Source organism: Lissotriton helveticus, chromosome 1_2 (genome assembly GCF_964261635.1).
Source record: "Lissotriton helveticus chromosome 1_2, aLisHel1.1, whole genome shotgun sequence".
NCBI lineage: Eukaryota > Metazoa > Chordata > Amphibia > Caudata > Salamandridae > Lissotriton > Lissotriton helveticus.
In genome coordinates, this window is record NC_136058.1 from 96,803,724 (window position 1) to 96,820,344 (window position 16,621).

Genomic DNA, 16,621 nt, shown 5'->3' on the forward strand with positions numbered 1-16,621 from the left:
AGCAACTTCAACTGCTCAACATCAAAATGCATAAGCACAATTTAGCCATAAACTTCACCAAAACACAAGGCACATAGCTTCAATACAATATCATAAGTTCAACATTAACAATTGCAGCGCATAACCCTATTGACACTCACATCTCCAGCACTGCAACCTATTTCAGAACTGTGAATTCCTTAAGTCTTCAAGTTCAGGTTTTGGACTTAAGGTACAGGGACATGGGCAATTATAAACTTGGGCAATTTATTTCAGCTCCTTTCTCTCTTGTGACATTAACCTTCCTCTCGCTACCAATTGACAGCGTGGGTATCTTTGTATCCTAATCTTCGGTTATAATCATTAAATAACCTCCACCACTGGTCATTTGGACCTTTGTCCGTCAACGAAGAGAGTTTAAAAGGAGTAATCATTTACATCAATCCTTCGTTTACAACAAAATCATTAATAGTCAATAAAGAGATTTTTTTGTGAGTTAAAGGGTTTTATTAACAACTCCAATATGTTGTAATTTGAATTATTCAGCAAATATTAATCTTTAGTCATCATTAATATACATTAAAATAATCCATTAGTCAATATATTTCAAAACAAGATAAAATACTATATTAGTAAAGATTACAAATAATATAGAAATAATACAACAAGTGTGTTCCATAAAGGAATTTCCTTAGACTAAATTAAGGATTAGGAGTGTGGCCAAGATGGTCGACATGGTGGATGCATTTTAGCACAGCTCTGAATTGAAAAGCCTGTTATCTGTCACTGATCCTGGCCAGCGCCTGCCATCCTGCATTTGCTAGACTCCTCTACTTACCGGTCCGTGGAATTGACCGGTTCTGACTGACTGCGGCCATACCAATGCGGGTCTGTGCTGTGGCCTGGGGGTGAGAGAGCGAGGCCTGCAACCCGGACACCAGAACTCTGCAAGGACAGTGATTTGGGACACAGAGGCGCAGTGGTGTTCCACTCCTATTGACAGGGCATACTCAGGCCTGGGGACTTTGACTGCTGACTGCAGCCCCCACCTGCACTCTGGGGTCGGCCACAGCTGGTGTCTGTGCCGGGGGTGGAGGCTTCCTCGATGCTGCAAGGGGAGCAGCCTCCGACCCTCACCCCACCACCCCTGATTTGGATGCTCCTGTGCTGCACCTGGGACCCCGCCTTGGCTCTGTCAGCCCCCACCTAGTGAATGCTAGATCTGAGACCCTATCTGGTCCTCCAACCCGCTCCTTTGCTCTGGGACTGGAATGCGCTGCGGCTGGTGCACCCGTGCCGGAACTGTGGCCCCCTTGGTGTAGCGACTAGTGTACCTTGCGGTGATGGGCTTTTTGACCCGTCCCCACCCTCACCTGTGCCCTGGGACTCATCGTGTTGTGAGGTTCGTGTTGGCACCTGTAGCAGGGGCTTCTTTGGCTCTGGGCCTGCCTTCACCACCGTGCCCCTTCCTCTGCTGCTCCAGCTTCGTACCTGGGGCCCACCCACTGCGATGATAGCCCCCGCCTAGCAGGCCCCACGAGCTGATTGCTGTTGTACGCAAAGGTGCTGCTGGAGTGTCTATTGGGTGGAGGTCTCCTGCCGGCCCCATGCTGTTTCCTCTCCTGAGACTGTGCCGGCTGTGGGGGGAGGTATGTGCTCTCCTGGTTGGCGCCTCTGCCCACTTTTACTGTCATGATGAACTGGACCTTGTGCTTGGGCACTGTGAGCTCCCCTTGGACACTCCTCTGGAGATATGTCCTTGTTGTACCCTCTCCCACACCCTTGCTTGCACTGAGGGCCTACGAGAATCCATTAGCGGGCCTTTAGCTGGTTACTCTTGACTCTCTCCCTCACCTTGCCCCCGGGACTCAGCTCGAGGCTGGCTGGACCCTTGTGGGGTGCGGCCCGGAGAACTCCAACCACATGTGAGACTGGAGCTGTAGGGTTTTTGTTTCCTTCCCCCCTCTCTTTAGCCAGCAACTATGGGCAAAGATAGACCCGCCTGCTCCATTGGCATGCAGATGAGGATGGATCAATACAACACTGGTCCTACTCATGACTCCAGGCCCCCGACTCTTCTGCTTCCGCCCCCCCTTCAAGTGACCTCATTATCATTCTACAGACCATCCAGACATCTCAGGAGGTGGTGGAAGTGAAAGTTGGGGAAGTTAAGATGGATGAAGCATTGGTGCACCAAGATCTCCGCAATGCCACAGCCCGGATTGAAGAGGCAGAATCTCGGCTATCCACAGCCGAGGACGACATCTCCACTATTAAACCCCAGGTATCTGCACTGCTCTCCCACACATCAGAACTCCACAGATGCGCCGAAGATGCAGAAAATTGCTTGTTGTGCAACAAAATCCGAGTGGTTGGTGTCTCTGAGAATATTGCGGAGGCCGGACCCCAACAGATGGAGGATTTGTGGAAAGCTGGATTAAATCTTGGATTCCCAGTGACTGTTTGTCTTCTTGGTTTGCAATTGAACGGCCCATCGAGCCCTGGCCCCTCGACCACCTCTTGGTTACCCTCCAGACCTATCATATCTTGCATCCTCAACTACAGGGATGTGATTCTCAGGGAGGCCCAACTGCATTCCAACCACTTCTGCAGGGACACTAATGTTCTAATTTTCCCTGACTACACCTGTGAAGTGCAACAACGGAGGCGTTCCTACCTGGAAGTCAAACAAAAGCTACAAGCTATGGGACTGCAATACCGTGTATTATTTCCTGCTAGACTCTGTTATTTACCATAACCAATCACACATCTTTGACAGCCCAGAGTCTGCATGGTAATGGCTCATGGAGGAATGTCCGCTAGATAAAGCCATACCGCCTTCGACATGCCACAACAAGGCTATCTCTGATCTGGATTTGTGTGGCCTGCCCAGGCCCGCAGGCAGTGCACATGGTCCCAGAAGGGGCACAAGACTACTCGATCAGCTTCACCTTCATGTTCCCCAAGGACATGCCTGGCACAGTTGTCTTGTCCTGCCCCGGGACCGGCTTCTGAAGTGGCTGGTGGTGATCTGGAATCTGCCAGGCCCCTGGCCTTGCCTTCCTCGTCTTCTGCTGCTTCGCCTGCTCCACGTCTGGACTCTGACCTCTCTCGCAGTCCTGCGATTTGACTACATCCATGGAGTTCACTATCTCTCTTGTTGCCTTGAACTTTCTTTCCAGTTTTGCCTCGATTGGCTTTGCATTCTAACGGCCGATCTCTAATGCGGGATGGCAGCCGCTGTCCTATTCGAATAGTTTACCCTTTTGGGCTTTGGCATGAGCTCTTATCTCACTTATATGTACAGTCTTGCAATAGTGATCACTCATCATGCTCCTTTGGTACAGTTTCCGCTGCAGTGTACAGTTTCCCTACCTGCAGCAAAGAATGGAAACTTCTAGGTGGATAAGAGTGGTGCTCCTTCTGAAGAATGTGTGACTATGAAGGATACCACCCTCTCCTTGACTGATTTAGCACTATCTCCCAAAGCCTAGGATTAACTAGGGAGTCCGGAAGTTAGTATCCCAGGTAGGACTCACTTGGGTTACTTAGTAGATGTTTACTTACATTAGTATTTAGGGTACCTTGGACACCTAGATCAATACAATAGGGATCCACTTGCCCTGATCTAGAATGCCCCAGACCCATTAGGCTAATTATTGAGAGCAGAAACATGTTGGCAAGTTTGGGATGAACTTAAGTCATTGTACTCAATGCTTTCCATCACTTGATCGTTTTTTAGTATACCTAGGGTCCTCACGAATAAAGGTGATAATTGAGGAACCTGTAGGTATTTTAAATTCAACTGGAACCCATTTTTGTCCTGTAGTTTTATGTAAGAACTCCCGAACTCCCTCCGACCGCCAAGTCTTCGTGGAGTTTGAGTCTGCCCAGCTAGCACCATCTTACCAGGGTGGGGAGAGTATTCCAATGATGAAGCATGACACTATTATGTGTGTGAGGCATCCTCTTCCATTCAGGATGACCTCCCTCTTTTGAACGGTCCCACGTAACCTATGGTAGGTAGTGCTCGACCCGACCCCGGGTTTTACACACGTCTATTTTATCTGTACCCTACTTTCTTGTGGTTAACAGTTTCTGCTGCTGCCATATAAAACCTTAGGGACCTTACTCCTAGGATGTCTACTGCTTACTTCTTGTATTACTCTTTATTCACCTCATACATATCCTTCAGGGCTTTGTCCTGGAATGTTAACGTGCTGATATACAGAGTGAAGCGGACGGTGATTTTTACTTTTACCCACCACCTCCCAGCCATCCTATTTTTACAAGAGACTCATCTCCTAGGAGATCACTGTCCCTTTCTGGCCCGCAAGAGCAACAATAGAGTTTTCCATGCAGTGTACTCCTGGGGAGCTTAGGGGTGGCTATCCTTCTTTGCCGCTCCTTTCCCTTTGTATTTCCCCAGTTAACACGCAACCCACAAGGGCGTTTCCTAGCCTTGAAGGACACATTGGATGATTGGTGGTTGTATTTGTTGGTGTCAACTTGCCGCCTGCCTCCCTACCAACTCATCTTAAGGACGTTTCATATCTTCTTTCCCGTCTCCCACAAAGGCTTACCATATGAGGAGTGACTTCAATGCGGTCCCCAACCCAGGTCTAGTTTGTACTGGGTCCCCCACGGCCTCTCGACACGCTGTCGCTCCCCTCCTTACTGACTCGACCTACGCTCAGGGCCCCTGTGATGCTTGGTGATCCTGGCACCCTCACCTCGTGTGTGGCGCCGCGGCCAGGGCGACTGACGCTGGAATCTGGGGACCACGGTTCGATCCCCGGCTCCGGCGGCAGGTTAGCCCAGCACCATGTGACTCTGGGCAATAGCTCGCTTAATCTTCCCGACGGCCCCCAGCGCCTAGAGACCCTTACGGGTGATTGTGCGCTTTACAAATGTGGACTTTACTTTACCTCCGCAGTTTACGCATACATCCACGTCTCACCGCCACCACTCTTGTATTGACCTTATTTTCCTATCCGCCCTTGATTGCCAGCTATTGAACCAGATCCAGACTATCCCCCGTGGGATTTGGATCACTCTCCTTTACTTCTTTCTCTTGGGTGCCCCTCACTGGGGTAACACCGATGTGGTATTTGAACACCTGGTTTCTCCAGGAGGAGAAGTTTTTAACTCATTAGGGTCCGACCTCCATGCTCATTTCCACAACAACGTGAAGTCCGGAGCACGGACGGGGACTCTATGGGCTGCCAGTAAGGCAATGCTTCTTGGCTCTGCCAAGAGTTACTTTAGGGCCCAGGAATGCAACTGCTCTACCCTCATTGTCAGCCTAGAGGCATGCGCCCTCCTCCTGGAGTTACAACTGCAGTCTAATCCGTGAAGATATTCGTCTGCACTCTCTTGAAGTGGCCAAACACCTCTTGAGAACCAGGATCTATGGCTGGGGAGACAAGAATAGGAAACTACTGTATTAGTTGGTTTCCCATTCACAGCCCAATAGGATTGTTCCTGAAATTATCGACGACTCCGTGGTTCTTGGCAGTCCCTCTCTGAGATAGCACAAACTTTTGCTCAATATTATCAAATGCTGTACTCCAGGTCATTGGGCAGAGACGCCATTGCTTCCAGTTCCTTTCCTGGCTCGGTTCCTCTCCTCAGCTATCGCCCTTGGAGTCCCATCAGTTAGATGAACCTTTGACGAGAGAAGAGGTCGGGGAGGCACTGTCTGGCCTGGCATCAGGTTAGACTCCGTGCCCAGATGGCTTTCCTTTGGAGCACTATACCACATTTTGTGGTGCTCTTTTCCCCATCTTTTATCACTTTATGAAGAGGCCTGTAGCGTTGGTTCGTTTCCCGTGGAGTTGGAGTCGGCCACCATAGTTGTGATACCCAAGTTGCATCCTACCTCCACATGATGCACGAACTACCGCCCAATATCACTCCTCAAGTGTGAGGTTAAAATCTTTGCAGCAATACTGGCCAATCGGCTTAAGCAGGTCCTGCCTGGGCTAATACAGCTAATACAGCTGGACCAATGTAATTTAATGCCATTCCTGAGCACGAGACACTGTATACGTTGGCCCTGGCCCATCATCATCGACTGCCTTAATATTTAGCAATGCTTCTCAATGATTTTGAGAAGGCTTTCGACACAATGGACTGGGACATCTTCAATTGGTGCAGGCTTGTGCTGGTTGGAAATGCTTTTGGGACGTAATTTGGGTACTTTATAACCCTGGGCGGAGACATCTGTTTCGCCTGCGGAGTGTGCGGAGATTTGCCTCTTCCACGCTCCGCGGAGAACAAGGAGAAGGCAAATCTCTGCACACTCCACAGCGAGCGATGTTGGCCAGCCCCTGCCTCCACCCCCCGATATTAACAATTAAATCTATGTTACTTACTAGTAAATTAAAACCACTTACCTGGCATGGGGTGTCCCCAGGCAGCCTTCTTCCTCGCCGTCTGGGTAATCCTTGAGAAAACTTGCAAGAGTAGTTCACCCACACAAGCCGGATGGCGGAGGGGTCTGGATTGGAGTGCACAGCAGGAGCGGGAGGTCGTTGAGGCCTGTTGGTGTCCACAAATCTGCATTTATCATATATGCATTATTTTTGCATAAGCGTTCTAAAGTTCAATTTAATATGCTTTATTTTCAAAATAAGGAAATTAGCTTCAGCAATCCTCTATCCTGAGAGTAAAAAGGCGTATTTGTTTTATCGACATAATCCTGGTGGGGCATTGACCGTTACTTACAGTGTGCGATCAATGCCTACACTCTAACTTGGCTTGTAGTCTACTACATCCTTCTGGATTAGGTCATGGCTACTTGCCAAAGCATCATTGGAGAGTGAGGAGTACAAAGGGAGTTTATGATAAATCATAAACGACTTTAGTAGTATCCAAGGCCAAGGGAGAACAATGGTAATTGACAGACCCCACTTTGGATACTGTCCAGTGACCAGTGGCTGCTTCAGGGTCCAGAGGAAAAACCTTTGAACCACACACAGGTGCACATGCACGATGTCTACAACCAACAAACAAATCCACCACCTACCAAACACATGTCTCTGCAACCAGCAAAAACTACCACCCATACTCGATTTCTTCAAACACATCATAGAGCGTTCACGCACTTATAAGCAATAGAAGTATAAAAGGACCCTCTGTATCTAACCACATCAGCGTCAACAACATTTCTCTAATGTCCAAAAAAGTGTCAACATCACAAAGAGAAACATGATATTTACTTTGGTTTACTTTCATCAAATATGCTTTTAATTATCAGTCATTTTTTTAGGTAAAAAAGAGATATACATAACATTTCTTTTTCAGCGCTACGTGTACATCTGCTTCCAATCAACACTTAATCTGCAGTCAATAAAATGATTTTCCATTTCTGTCTCTTACACTTTAATACTTCGTCATACCGTGCCAGGACCCAAATAGAGCTTTGAGGGGAACCCGGTATATTGTTACAAATGCAGCTGAAAAAGAAACACATTGTCAAGAGAATATGGTAAACTAAGGGCAGCAAAAAGAAAAAAAACAGCGCTTTATCCTGAGAACTTTGAAAGGGTACTGGAGTGAGGTGAATGGATTCTGCTCGCCATAATCTAGTGGATTCTTGAAGGATAAGATGTTGAAATAACGCAGGCACGGGACATCTCAGGGGAAGATGATCTCTGTCATAGCAAGGCTAACGTTTTATGAAAACTGGATGCTAGCGGTTAAATATCTTGCAGGAAGTGCACTCCCCAGTGAAAAGCATTTCTTACAATACATTGGTAAGTAGATGTGCAAGACGTCTGTCTGGGAATAATTTAGTGCACAGTAAAGTGACAAGATGATTTCCCTCCTAGTGGGCATGTACTTGTGTGGAGTGGAAGGGAACTGGAAATAGGCAGAGAAAGAGGGGCATCACCTGAAGGGGTGGAGCTTGGTCAGTTGGATTGGGGGAGTATGAGTTTCAGGTTTCCCAACAATCACCCTGGCATATCTTCTTAACATACATTACCTGAGAAGCAGGACATGAGGGGGGATTAAGGGTCAGTGTAAAGGGAGAGCAGTGTGGATTGATAGTGGTACTTCAAACAGAATATTTAGCAAAATAACCAACATTTTTGTAAGAGCTTCAAAACAGAGAGGAGAGAGGCAGTGTTTGTGTGTGTGTGTGTTTCAGTCTGTGTGTGCATGTAAAAATCCTAAGTGAAATTCGACAGACACCTCACTATTCCCGACTTAAAGCCTCTGTTCCCAACTATTTATAACATAATACATTTATTAGGGGGTGTAACACCCCAAACAACCCCCTGAAGCTAGGCCCCTGATCACCTCTGATGTCTTTCACATGAGTGGTATTTGAAAGTAATTGGACCATACCTCTGGTTGACTAAAGGACTTCTTGGACACCTCACGTTGTGAGGGTAAATCACTGTCGTAAATTGAATACAATACCGCAAAGGCCCATCTTAAACAATAGAACTACATGGATAGCTGATTTTAACGTTGTATAGTTTGCGGAATCAATGGAAATGAAGGCAGGCCATCTCCTCATGAAATCCATTCCACAGAGAGCCAAATTATAAGTCATGTGGTATCAGGAATAGAGGAAGGATCAGGAAATACTGCATGTCCTGACTGCTCCGTGCATTATGAGTATGAAAGTGATATTAACAGCACTGCAATACATACTAGTAGTGATGTTTAGTTCATGCGCTATTTACTGCATAGAGTAATTATAGCATGTGTTAAACAACATGCAAATTCAACCTTCTAAGTTACAGAAAAGCAGGGGAGTTTGCCATTGAAAAAAAAACACCCCCACCTGAAAGCAGACACAAAACGTTACAAATCCATATTCTAACACCCAAAACACCCCAAGCATTCAGCAAATACTCAATGATGAGGTCTGCAACATCTACAGAAACGGACGAAACAACTATTCACAGTGTTTATGCAAATTACATACAGACCCCATTTAGGTACACCTCTTTACTAACCCAGATAACACACACCATAATATTAATCATACTCAGGTAAACACAACTTATAGGCCAATAGAATCACTGACATCAAATACCACATCATCATAAATAACTGCTACATATAGGGTGAAACTGAAGTGTAATACTGCATATCAAAATATCCACTCACTGTCTAATGCATTAACTTTTTATTGGTCAACCAATACCTCAAAGCCCAAGTACAGTGAAAAACAGAGCAACAAAAATGGCACTTTAATATATAGAACTGGAAGGGCTGCAACTGTAGCATGACAAGAGCCCCCAAAAAATCTGGGGCCTAATTTTGAGTTTGGCAGGCAGAGGGTAATCCTTCGAGATGGTGGTGGGCATTGCCCCCACTATTCCAAGGGACATCACCCGTCAACTCTAGAGTTGTCTGCCACCCTTGTGGACAACTCTTGACATTGACAGGAACCACCATCTCAGCGGTTCGTGTCCATGTTGGAATAGTTTGACAGATGGCTCCATCAAACATGATGGCCCTCCAAGCTTTTACAAAGTTTAACATTTTTCAAAAAACAAACTCCCAAGGTTTGTCATTCAAAATGTAAAACTAATGGTCCCCACACAATGGAAGTTCACCCCCACACCATACGGGTTCTCTCCCATGGTCTTCATTTGTTTTACAGTCACTCATCACCAGGTTTTACCATGCCAGATATTTGTTATTTATGACAGGTATTAACTGGTGGTGAGAGACAACTGAAAACAAAAACACATAATGTCATACACTTTACATAGGGCAGGCATTTTTATGTCTTTATCTATGGCAGCACCTAGAAATTTATTTCAATACATTTTTGAAGACACACAAAAAAACTTTAAAGAAGAAATTAGGCTGTGCACCTACACCAAATATAGCTTTCATTTATCTATGGCAGCCCATGCTCTGTCGGTGCCGGAAGAGTATGTCAACAACAGAGTGGGAGCAAGTTCCATTGTTGATAATCTTAAATTGCATCTGCCTCTAAATTGGATAGGTGGGCCTGTATTTTGGCAGGGAGGGTACTCCATCGTCATTGCGATGGAATACCTCTCCGGCACACTCTAAGTCAGCTCCCCAGTACTTTTATTTTTTTTAGACTGCTCCCCAGGAAGTCAGAGGAGTTAGACTGATCTCCTCCTTGCCCTTTGTGGTAGGCCTCAGATTAGTTAAAGGTGGTGGATGGAGCAGTGGATGTAGTGATACTGTACATTACTGAATAATGTAGCATGATAGGGAATAACATCCCATGTCAACCCAAGAGCTGTGCCAGGCTATCCACTGCCAAACTAGTGGGCGCATGACCAGTGTCAAGTGTCTCAAGGTCAGCATTGACACAGTCAGGCGATTCAGAAAGTGCCCATTTGAGTGGGTGAAGCACCTTTATTCCATCCAGTGACACTATGCCAACTAGTCCTCATACCTCCTGTTAAAAAAATGATACTGTATACTGTTCTTGATTGCAGGGAAGACAAAGAGTCATTGTGCCTGTTTTCCTTTCAGCAGGAGTCTTGCCTGGCCTTCCCTTAAGTTGGTCATGGGCTGACTCAATTTTCGTGGAACCAGCAGTATTTCTGTAGGTGTGGCAGTACAGCTTTGGACAAGTGCTACAACAGTGTTTTCATCCATGCACTCCTCTTCCAAGGACTCAACATGAATAGGTACTATGTCTCCTGGCTAAATGTGGGCCATTGCTACCTGATTGAAATCAATGGGCATAACTGGGGGACACTGCAGGAGGACAGCACCTACACCTGCACTGTCAATGGAGAGAAGTATCAACCCTTAGGTAACTCTTCTAACAATTAATAACATCAAGATTCATAAAGAAATGGACATGGTTAAAATCTACCTAACAATCACAAAATATAATGATATAGATTATTTCAAGAACATCCTTGCCTCCATTCAGATCTGAAGAGTAAATATTAATCTCAACTGACATGATATGATAATACAAAGGTACGACTATATTTTTTCTTCTCTAACTTAGAGAAAGATGATGTTAATGTTGTTCCTAAGACAGGTCTGAGGAATAATTCCACTTTTCTTCCTTCCCTGCAACAAGTACCCTCAGAAGTACACACTTTTGAAAAGGCAGTACTCAAAGAATATGAATCCAGTTTAGAGTTTCCTAAGAAGACATTTTGCAATATATCTAATGTAGAAAGGAAATGTATCGAAGAATCGGGCAATGACACTAATATTAGGATTAAACCGGCAGATAAAGGCGGGCCACCGTCATTATGAACACTGCAGTTTACCGTAATGAATGTCTTAGACAATTGAATGACCCTAAATTCTATACCCGTATCCTACAGGATCCTACATCAAGATTACAACTACAGATTAAGTCTCTTGTAGATGAAGATAGAGAGTCAAAGTGGATCACTAGAGGTGAAGCAGAATTTTTGATTCAGAAACATCATATATTCTTCCGAAAATCCATAAAGAACAAAGACCGCCACCTGGTAGGCCTATAATATCTGGCATTGGTTCTATTTTAGAGCCATTATCCAAGTTTGTGGACCATTTCCTTCGACCTATAGTAGCCGAGATGCCGTCATACTTAAAGGACACTAAACATGTTCTTTCTGTTCGGGATACCGTAGCTTTTGATCCTTTAGTGAATATGATGGTTACATATGACGTTGAGTCATTATATACAAACATTCTGCAGGATGACACTCTTGAAATTACAGAACAGCTACTTGAGAGTCATCCACGTGAGGATCAGACACCTAACACCTTTTATTTATTTAGATTATAATGCGCCTTATCACCCAGGGGTCTCTAAGCGCTTGTCAGGGGGTACACACAGGTTCGATGAGGGGCAGGGAGCTGCTAGGACGTACCCCAAGCCTCCAGGAAGAGCACAGTTTTAAGCTTCTTCCTGAAGGGTAGGAGGTTCGGTTCCTTGCGCAAGTTCACTGGCAAGTTGTTCCAGCCAGGCCACAGGAATTGCATTTGAGAAAGCTCGCCCTCCCATGGCGGATAGTTTAAAGCGGGGGCAGACCAGAAGGGTGGCATCTGCTGATCGGAGAGTCCTGCTGGGAGCGTAGAGAACTAGGCGCTCCTTGATGTATCTTGGGGCTTGTCCGTACAGGGCTTTATGTGTGGTACAGAGGCCCTTGAACATGATTCTCTGCCTAATTGGCAGCCAATGGAGCTCACGTATCAGTGGTGTAGCATGTGCCCGTCTTGGTTTTTTAAAAATTAATCTTGCTGCGTCGTTCATGACTGTTTGTAATCTGGCCAACAGTTTACATAATACAGATGCGACAGAATCATAGCTGATACCGCCCGTCTGAGGGTGGCCGAGGTCAGGAGTCGAGATATTTTCCGCAGTTGTCTTAGTAGGCCTACGCAAGCACCGACAACTGGTGAAACTTGTTTTGTCATGGAAAGTTTGGCATCTAGATGAATGCAGAGGCTTTTCACAGCCACCGCTGGTTCTGGAGAGGGCCTTAGTTCTTTTGGCCAGAAAAGGTCATTCCAGGGGCTGGACGCTGTAGTAATCGCCAGCACCTCTGTTTTGTCAGGGTTTATCTTTAGCAAATTGGCTGACATCCAATTGACCATATATTTTAGTATATTTTGCAATCTGACATATGCCGAGGGTGAGCTGTCAATTTGAATAATAATTTGAGTGTCATCAGCATAGTTGTAGAGCCGGCACTCCATCTGGTTTATTGCAGAGATCAAAGGTTGCAGATAAAAGTTAAAAAGAAGAGGTGAAAGTGCAGAGCCTTGGGGAACTCCACATGAGAGACCTGCTGGGTTGGGGACCAAATTTGCCAGTTGGACTCTCTGGGAACGGTTTTTAAGAAATTAAGTTAGCCAGGCGTGCGCGGTGCCCTGAATGCCGAGGCCGCGACAGTAACTGGTCATGATTGACCGTGTCAAATGCCGCGGAGAGGTCTAACAGCACAAGGGCACACAGGGTCTTTTTGTCAGCTCTGAGTCTCAGATCATCCAGCACGGAAAGCATAACTAATTCCGTGCTGTGATGGGCCCGAAAGCCGGCCTGGTTTGGTTCTAAAAGGTGGTTATTTTCAAGACCCCTAAAGACACGCGCATTGATTGTATTGTATTGTATTGTATTGTATTGTATTGATTGTATGCTGCGCGAACTCGATGATAACGAACGCTTCTGTGTACTTGATTGACGATTTGCACTGAGAGCGCGACCACGATCATTTTAATAGTTGTGTGTGTATTGGTGTATTTTAACTTGCACGGATGCACTTTCATTTTTTAAAATTGTTTTAAACTCCACTCACTGACCTCTTTGTGGCGATCCTTGCCGCCCCTGCCACCACGGTCCACCGCAAGCGCTAGGCTTGATTGCCGTGAAGGGTGCAGGGCGCTACCTTTCTTCCGGGTTCCCTCCCAGTGCCGGGCAGCGATTGGTCGAGAGTGTGGGGAGGCGGTGCTGATCGCTAGCACGGCCTCTACAAAGCCCCAGGGAAACAGGCATTCTCCCTAAAGACACGCGCATTGATTGTATGCTGCGCGAACTAGATGATAACGAACGCTTTTGTGTACTTGATTGACGGTTTGCACTGAGAGCGCGACCACGATCATTTTAATAGTTGTGTGTGTATTGGTGTATTTTAACTTGCACGGATGCACTTTCATTTTTTTAAATTGTTTTAAACTCCACTCACTGACCTCTTTGTGGCGATCCTTGCCGCCCCTGCTACCCCGGTCCACCGCAAGCGCTAGGCTTGATTGCCATGGAGGGTGCAGGGCGCTACCTTTCTTCCGGGTTCCCTCCCGGTGCCGGGCAGCGATTGGTCGAGAGTGTGGGGAGGCGGTGCTGATCGCTAGCACGGCCTCTACGAAACACTGATGACTCCTAACACGCGCAGCGGTGACGCGCAGCGCCCGCGCGGAAGACTCGCCAAAGACTAGCCCGTCTGTGCCCGTCCGGGCAGGACGGGGCACGGGGCGGAGGGCTATGGCCCCCATGCAATGTCAACACAGGTATTTTCATCTGATCAGCTGAAGGCATTGCGACCTAGGAAGCACGATGACTGTATTTCATTAGAAATCCCTCACATTGGTATGGTAACTTGCCCTAATTGCAATTTCACATTATCTTTCTTTCAACCTTACCCTCCGCGTAGATCTAGACATAGGAAGCGCCACAATCAGTCCTGCCCCACTGACAAAGTTTTTACGTTTTATTATGCAAATTGCCGCTCCCTACCCAAACACAAACTGGACATTCTTAACTTGCTGTTAGATGAGAAACCGAGTGCACTGTTCCTCACAGAAACTTGGTTACATGAGGGTTCAGGACCGGATGTAGCCACTGCTCTTCCAGCAACTTATGCGATTCTCAGGCAGGATAGACCTATAAAAACTGGGGGTGGACTTGCTATCATCTATGATAAAACACTCAAATGTACAATAGAGCCGCTACACATCCCTGAATGTGAAGCCGCACTTTTTAAAATTTGCTTAAATCCTAATTTTACGTTCTCAGGCTCTTTAATCTACCGGCCTCCCGGGAATGGTACGAAATGGGCTTCCGAATTAGCGGACCGTATTACCCCTTTTTACTTGGCCTCTAAAAACTTCACTCTTATTGGAGACTTAAATCTCCACTTAGAGGACAAGTCCAACACGACTTGCACTAACCTGCTAGAAGATCTGGCAGTGTTAAGTATTAATCTTCTCAACTCTGGACCCACCCACAAGGCAGGACATCTGCTTGACCCCGTACTTTCTAATCTTCCAGAACTCATTTGACAGGACACTACCCCAGTATGCTGGTCTGATCATTATTTAATCAAATTTAGTTTGAAACCACCTGCCACCTTGTTCCTTCAATCGGTACCCCCGGCCTCTTTAAGAAAAAATTGGAAATCCTTAAATATTTTAAAACTTAAGACAGTACTCAACACGAACCCACCTAATAAAATCCAAGATATGGAGGGTATTGCAACCGCTACTCAACAATGGCTCAGCAAGGCGGATGAGGTTTGCCTGCCTACCGCGAACACCAAAGGCTGCAGACATCGCCCCCCGACCCTTGGTTCACTGACTCACTTAAAGAGGAAAAAACCAAATGTAAGGTACTTGAAAGACTGTGGCGAAAAGACTTCGTCCCGATAGGAAAAAAAGGTACCAAATTGCCAGAAACTCTTATCATACTGCATGCAAGAAAGCACGTGCCGTGTATGTCTCCAACACCATCACGGAAGCTGTCAATAAAGCCAAAACATTATTTAACACGGTCAAAGATCTAGCGGGGGCGCAAACTACAGCCCCGGCCCATCCATTAAACGAAAGGCAATGTCAGGACCTTGCTCAATTCTTCTCTGACAAAATAGATAAATTAATCATAGAAATTGACAGTAACAACATCGACACCACCATTAAGCAAGAGCTGGAGTACACCCCTACTGTAAATCAGACCTTACAACACTGGCCGCCTATTACAATTGATACTCTTCAATCCATCATGAAGACAATCAAATCTGGCTCTCCGCAGGACCCTATTCCCATGAATATCATGAAATTACTGGATACCCCCCACTTGAAATTATTGTTGACACATTAAATTTGTCCCTGGAGCTCGCCACAGTACCCACTCTATGGAAACATGCCATAGTAACCCCGCTATTAAAAAAACCTACAGCAGACCCCAAAAAATTAGCTAATTATAGGCCCATCTCACTTCTCCCAGCTTTTTCTATATGTCTGGAGAGACATGTGCATTCTGCCCTAACTCTTTTCACGGAACAAAATGCCCTTCTCCACCCAACCCAATCCGGATTCAGAGCGGGTTTCTCCACGGAAACCGCACTGCTGGGTGTCTCAGAAATTATTCGGAAACATCTTGACGACGGTCAAACGGTTGCGCTTATTCTACTCGATTTAAGCGCAGCTTTTGATACTGTGTCGCACGAAAAGCTGCTCACCACGTTGGAAAATAACGGAATTCGGGGTGATGCCTTGAAATGGATTAGATCCTTTTTAGACAAACAAACATTCCAGATAGCATCATCCACTGCGTGCTCTGGACCTGTTAATTCCCCTCATGGAGTACCGCAGGGATCTATCCTCAGTCCACTTTTCTTCAACCTCTATCTTAGACCCCTGGCGGACTTAGTAGAAAAATCCGGATTGACATTTATGACTTGCGCAGATGATTCTCAGATCATCTTTTCGCTGTCAGAATCCCACCCACTATCTCCGTCTCTCCTCAAACAGGGTCTCCTGAACATCTTCAACTGGATGACTGTGAACCAGTTGAAATTAAATGGAGACAAGACGGAGATTGGCCTTTTTGGTAAGCAGCCTGATTTATGGAACACCTCACACTGGCCCTTCGAGATGGGAACTCTTCCTACACCAGTCACCCATGCAAGGAATCTGGGGGTAGTTCTGGACAACTCGCTGTCAATGAAGCAACAGGTCAGCAAAGTTGTGGGCCTCTGTTTCACCATCCTCAAAAAGATACTATGGATGCTGCCCATCTCCACGCAGAAAACAGTAGTCAATTCCTTAGTTACATCTCGGCTTGACTACGGGAATATCCTGTACTTAGGTGCTAACAAAGCAGTAATAAAGAGACTACAGATGATACAGAATTCGGCTGCACAGATTCTTTGTCACATACCAAGGAATACCCGCCTGTCCCCCT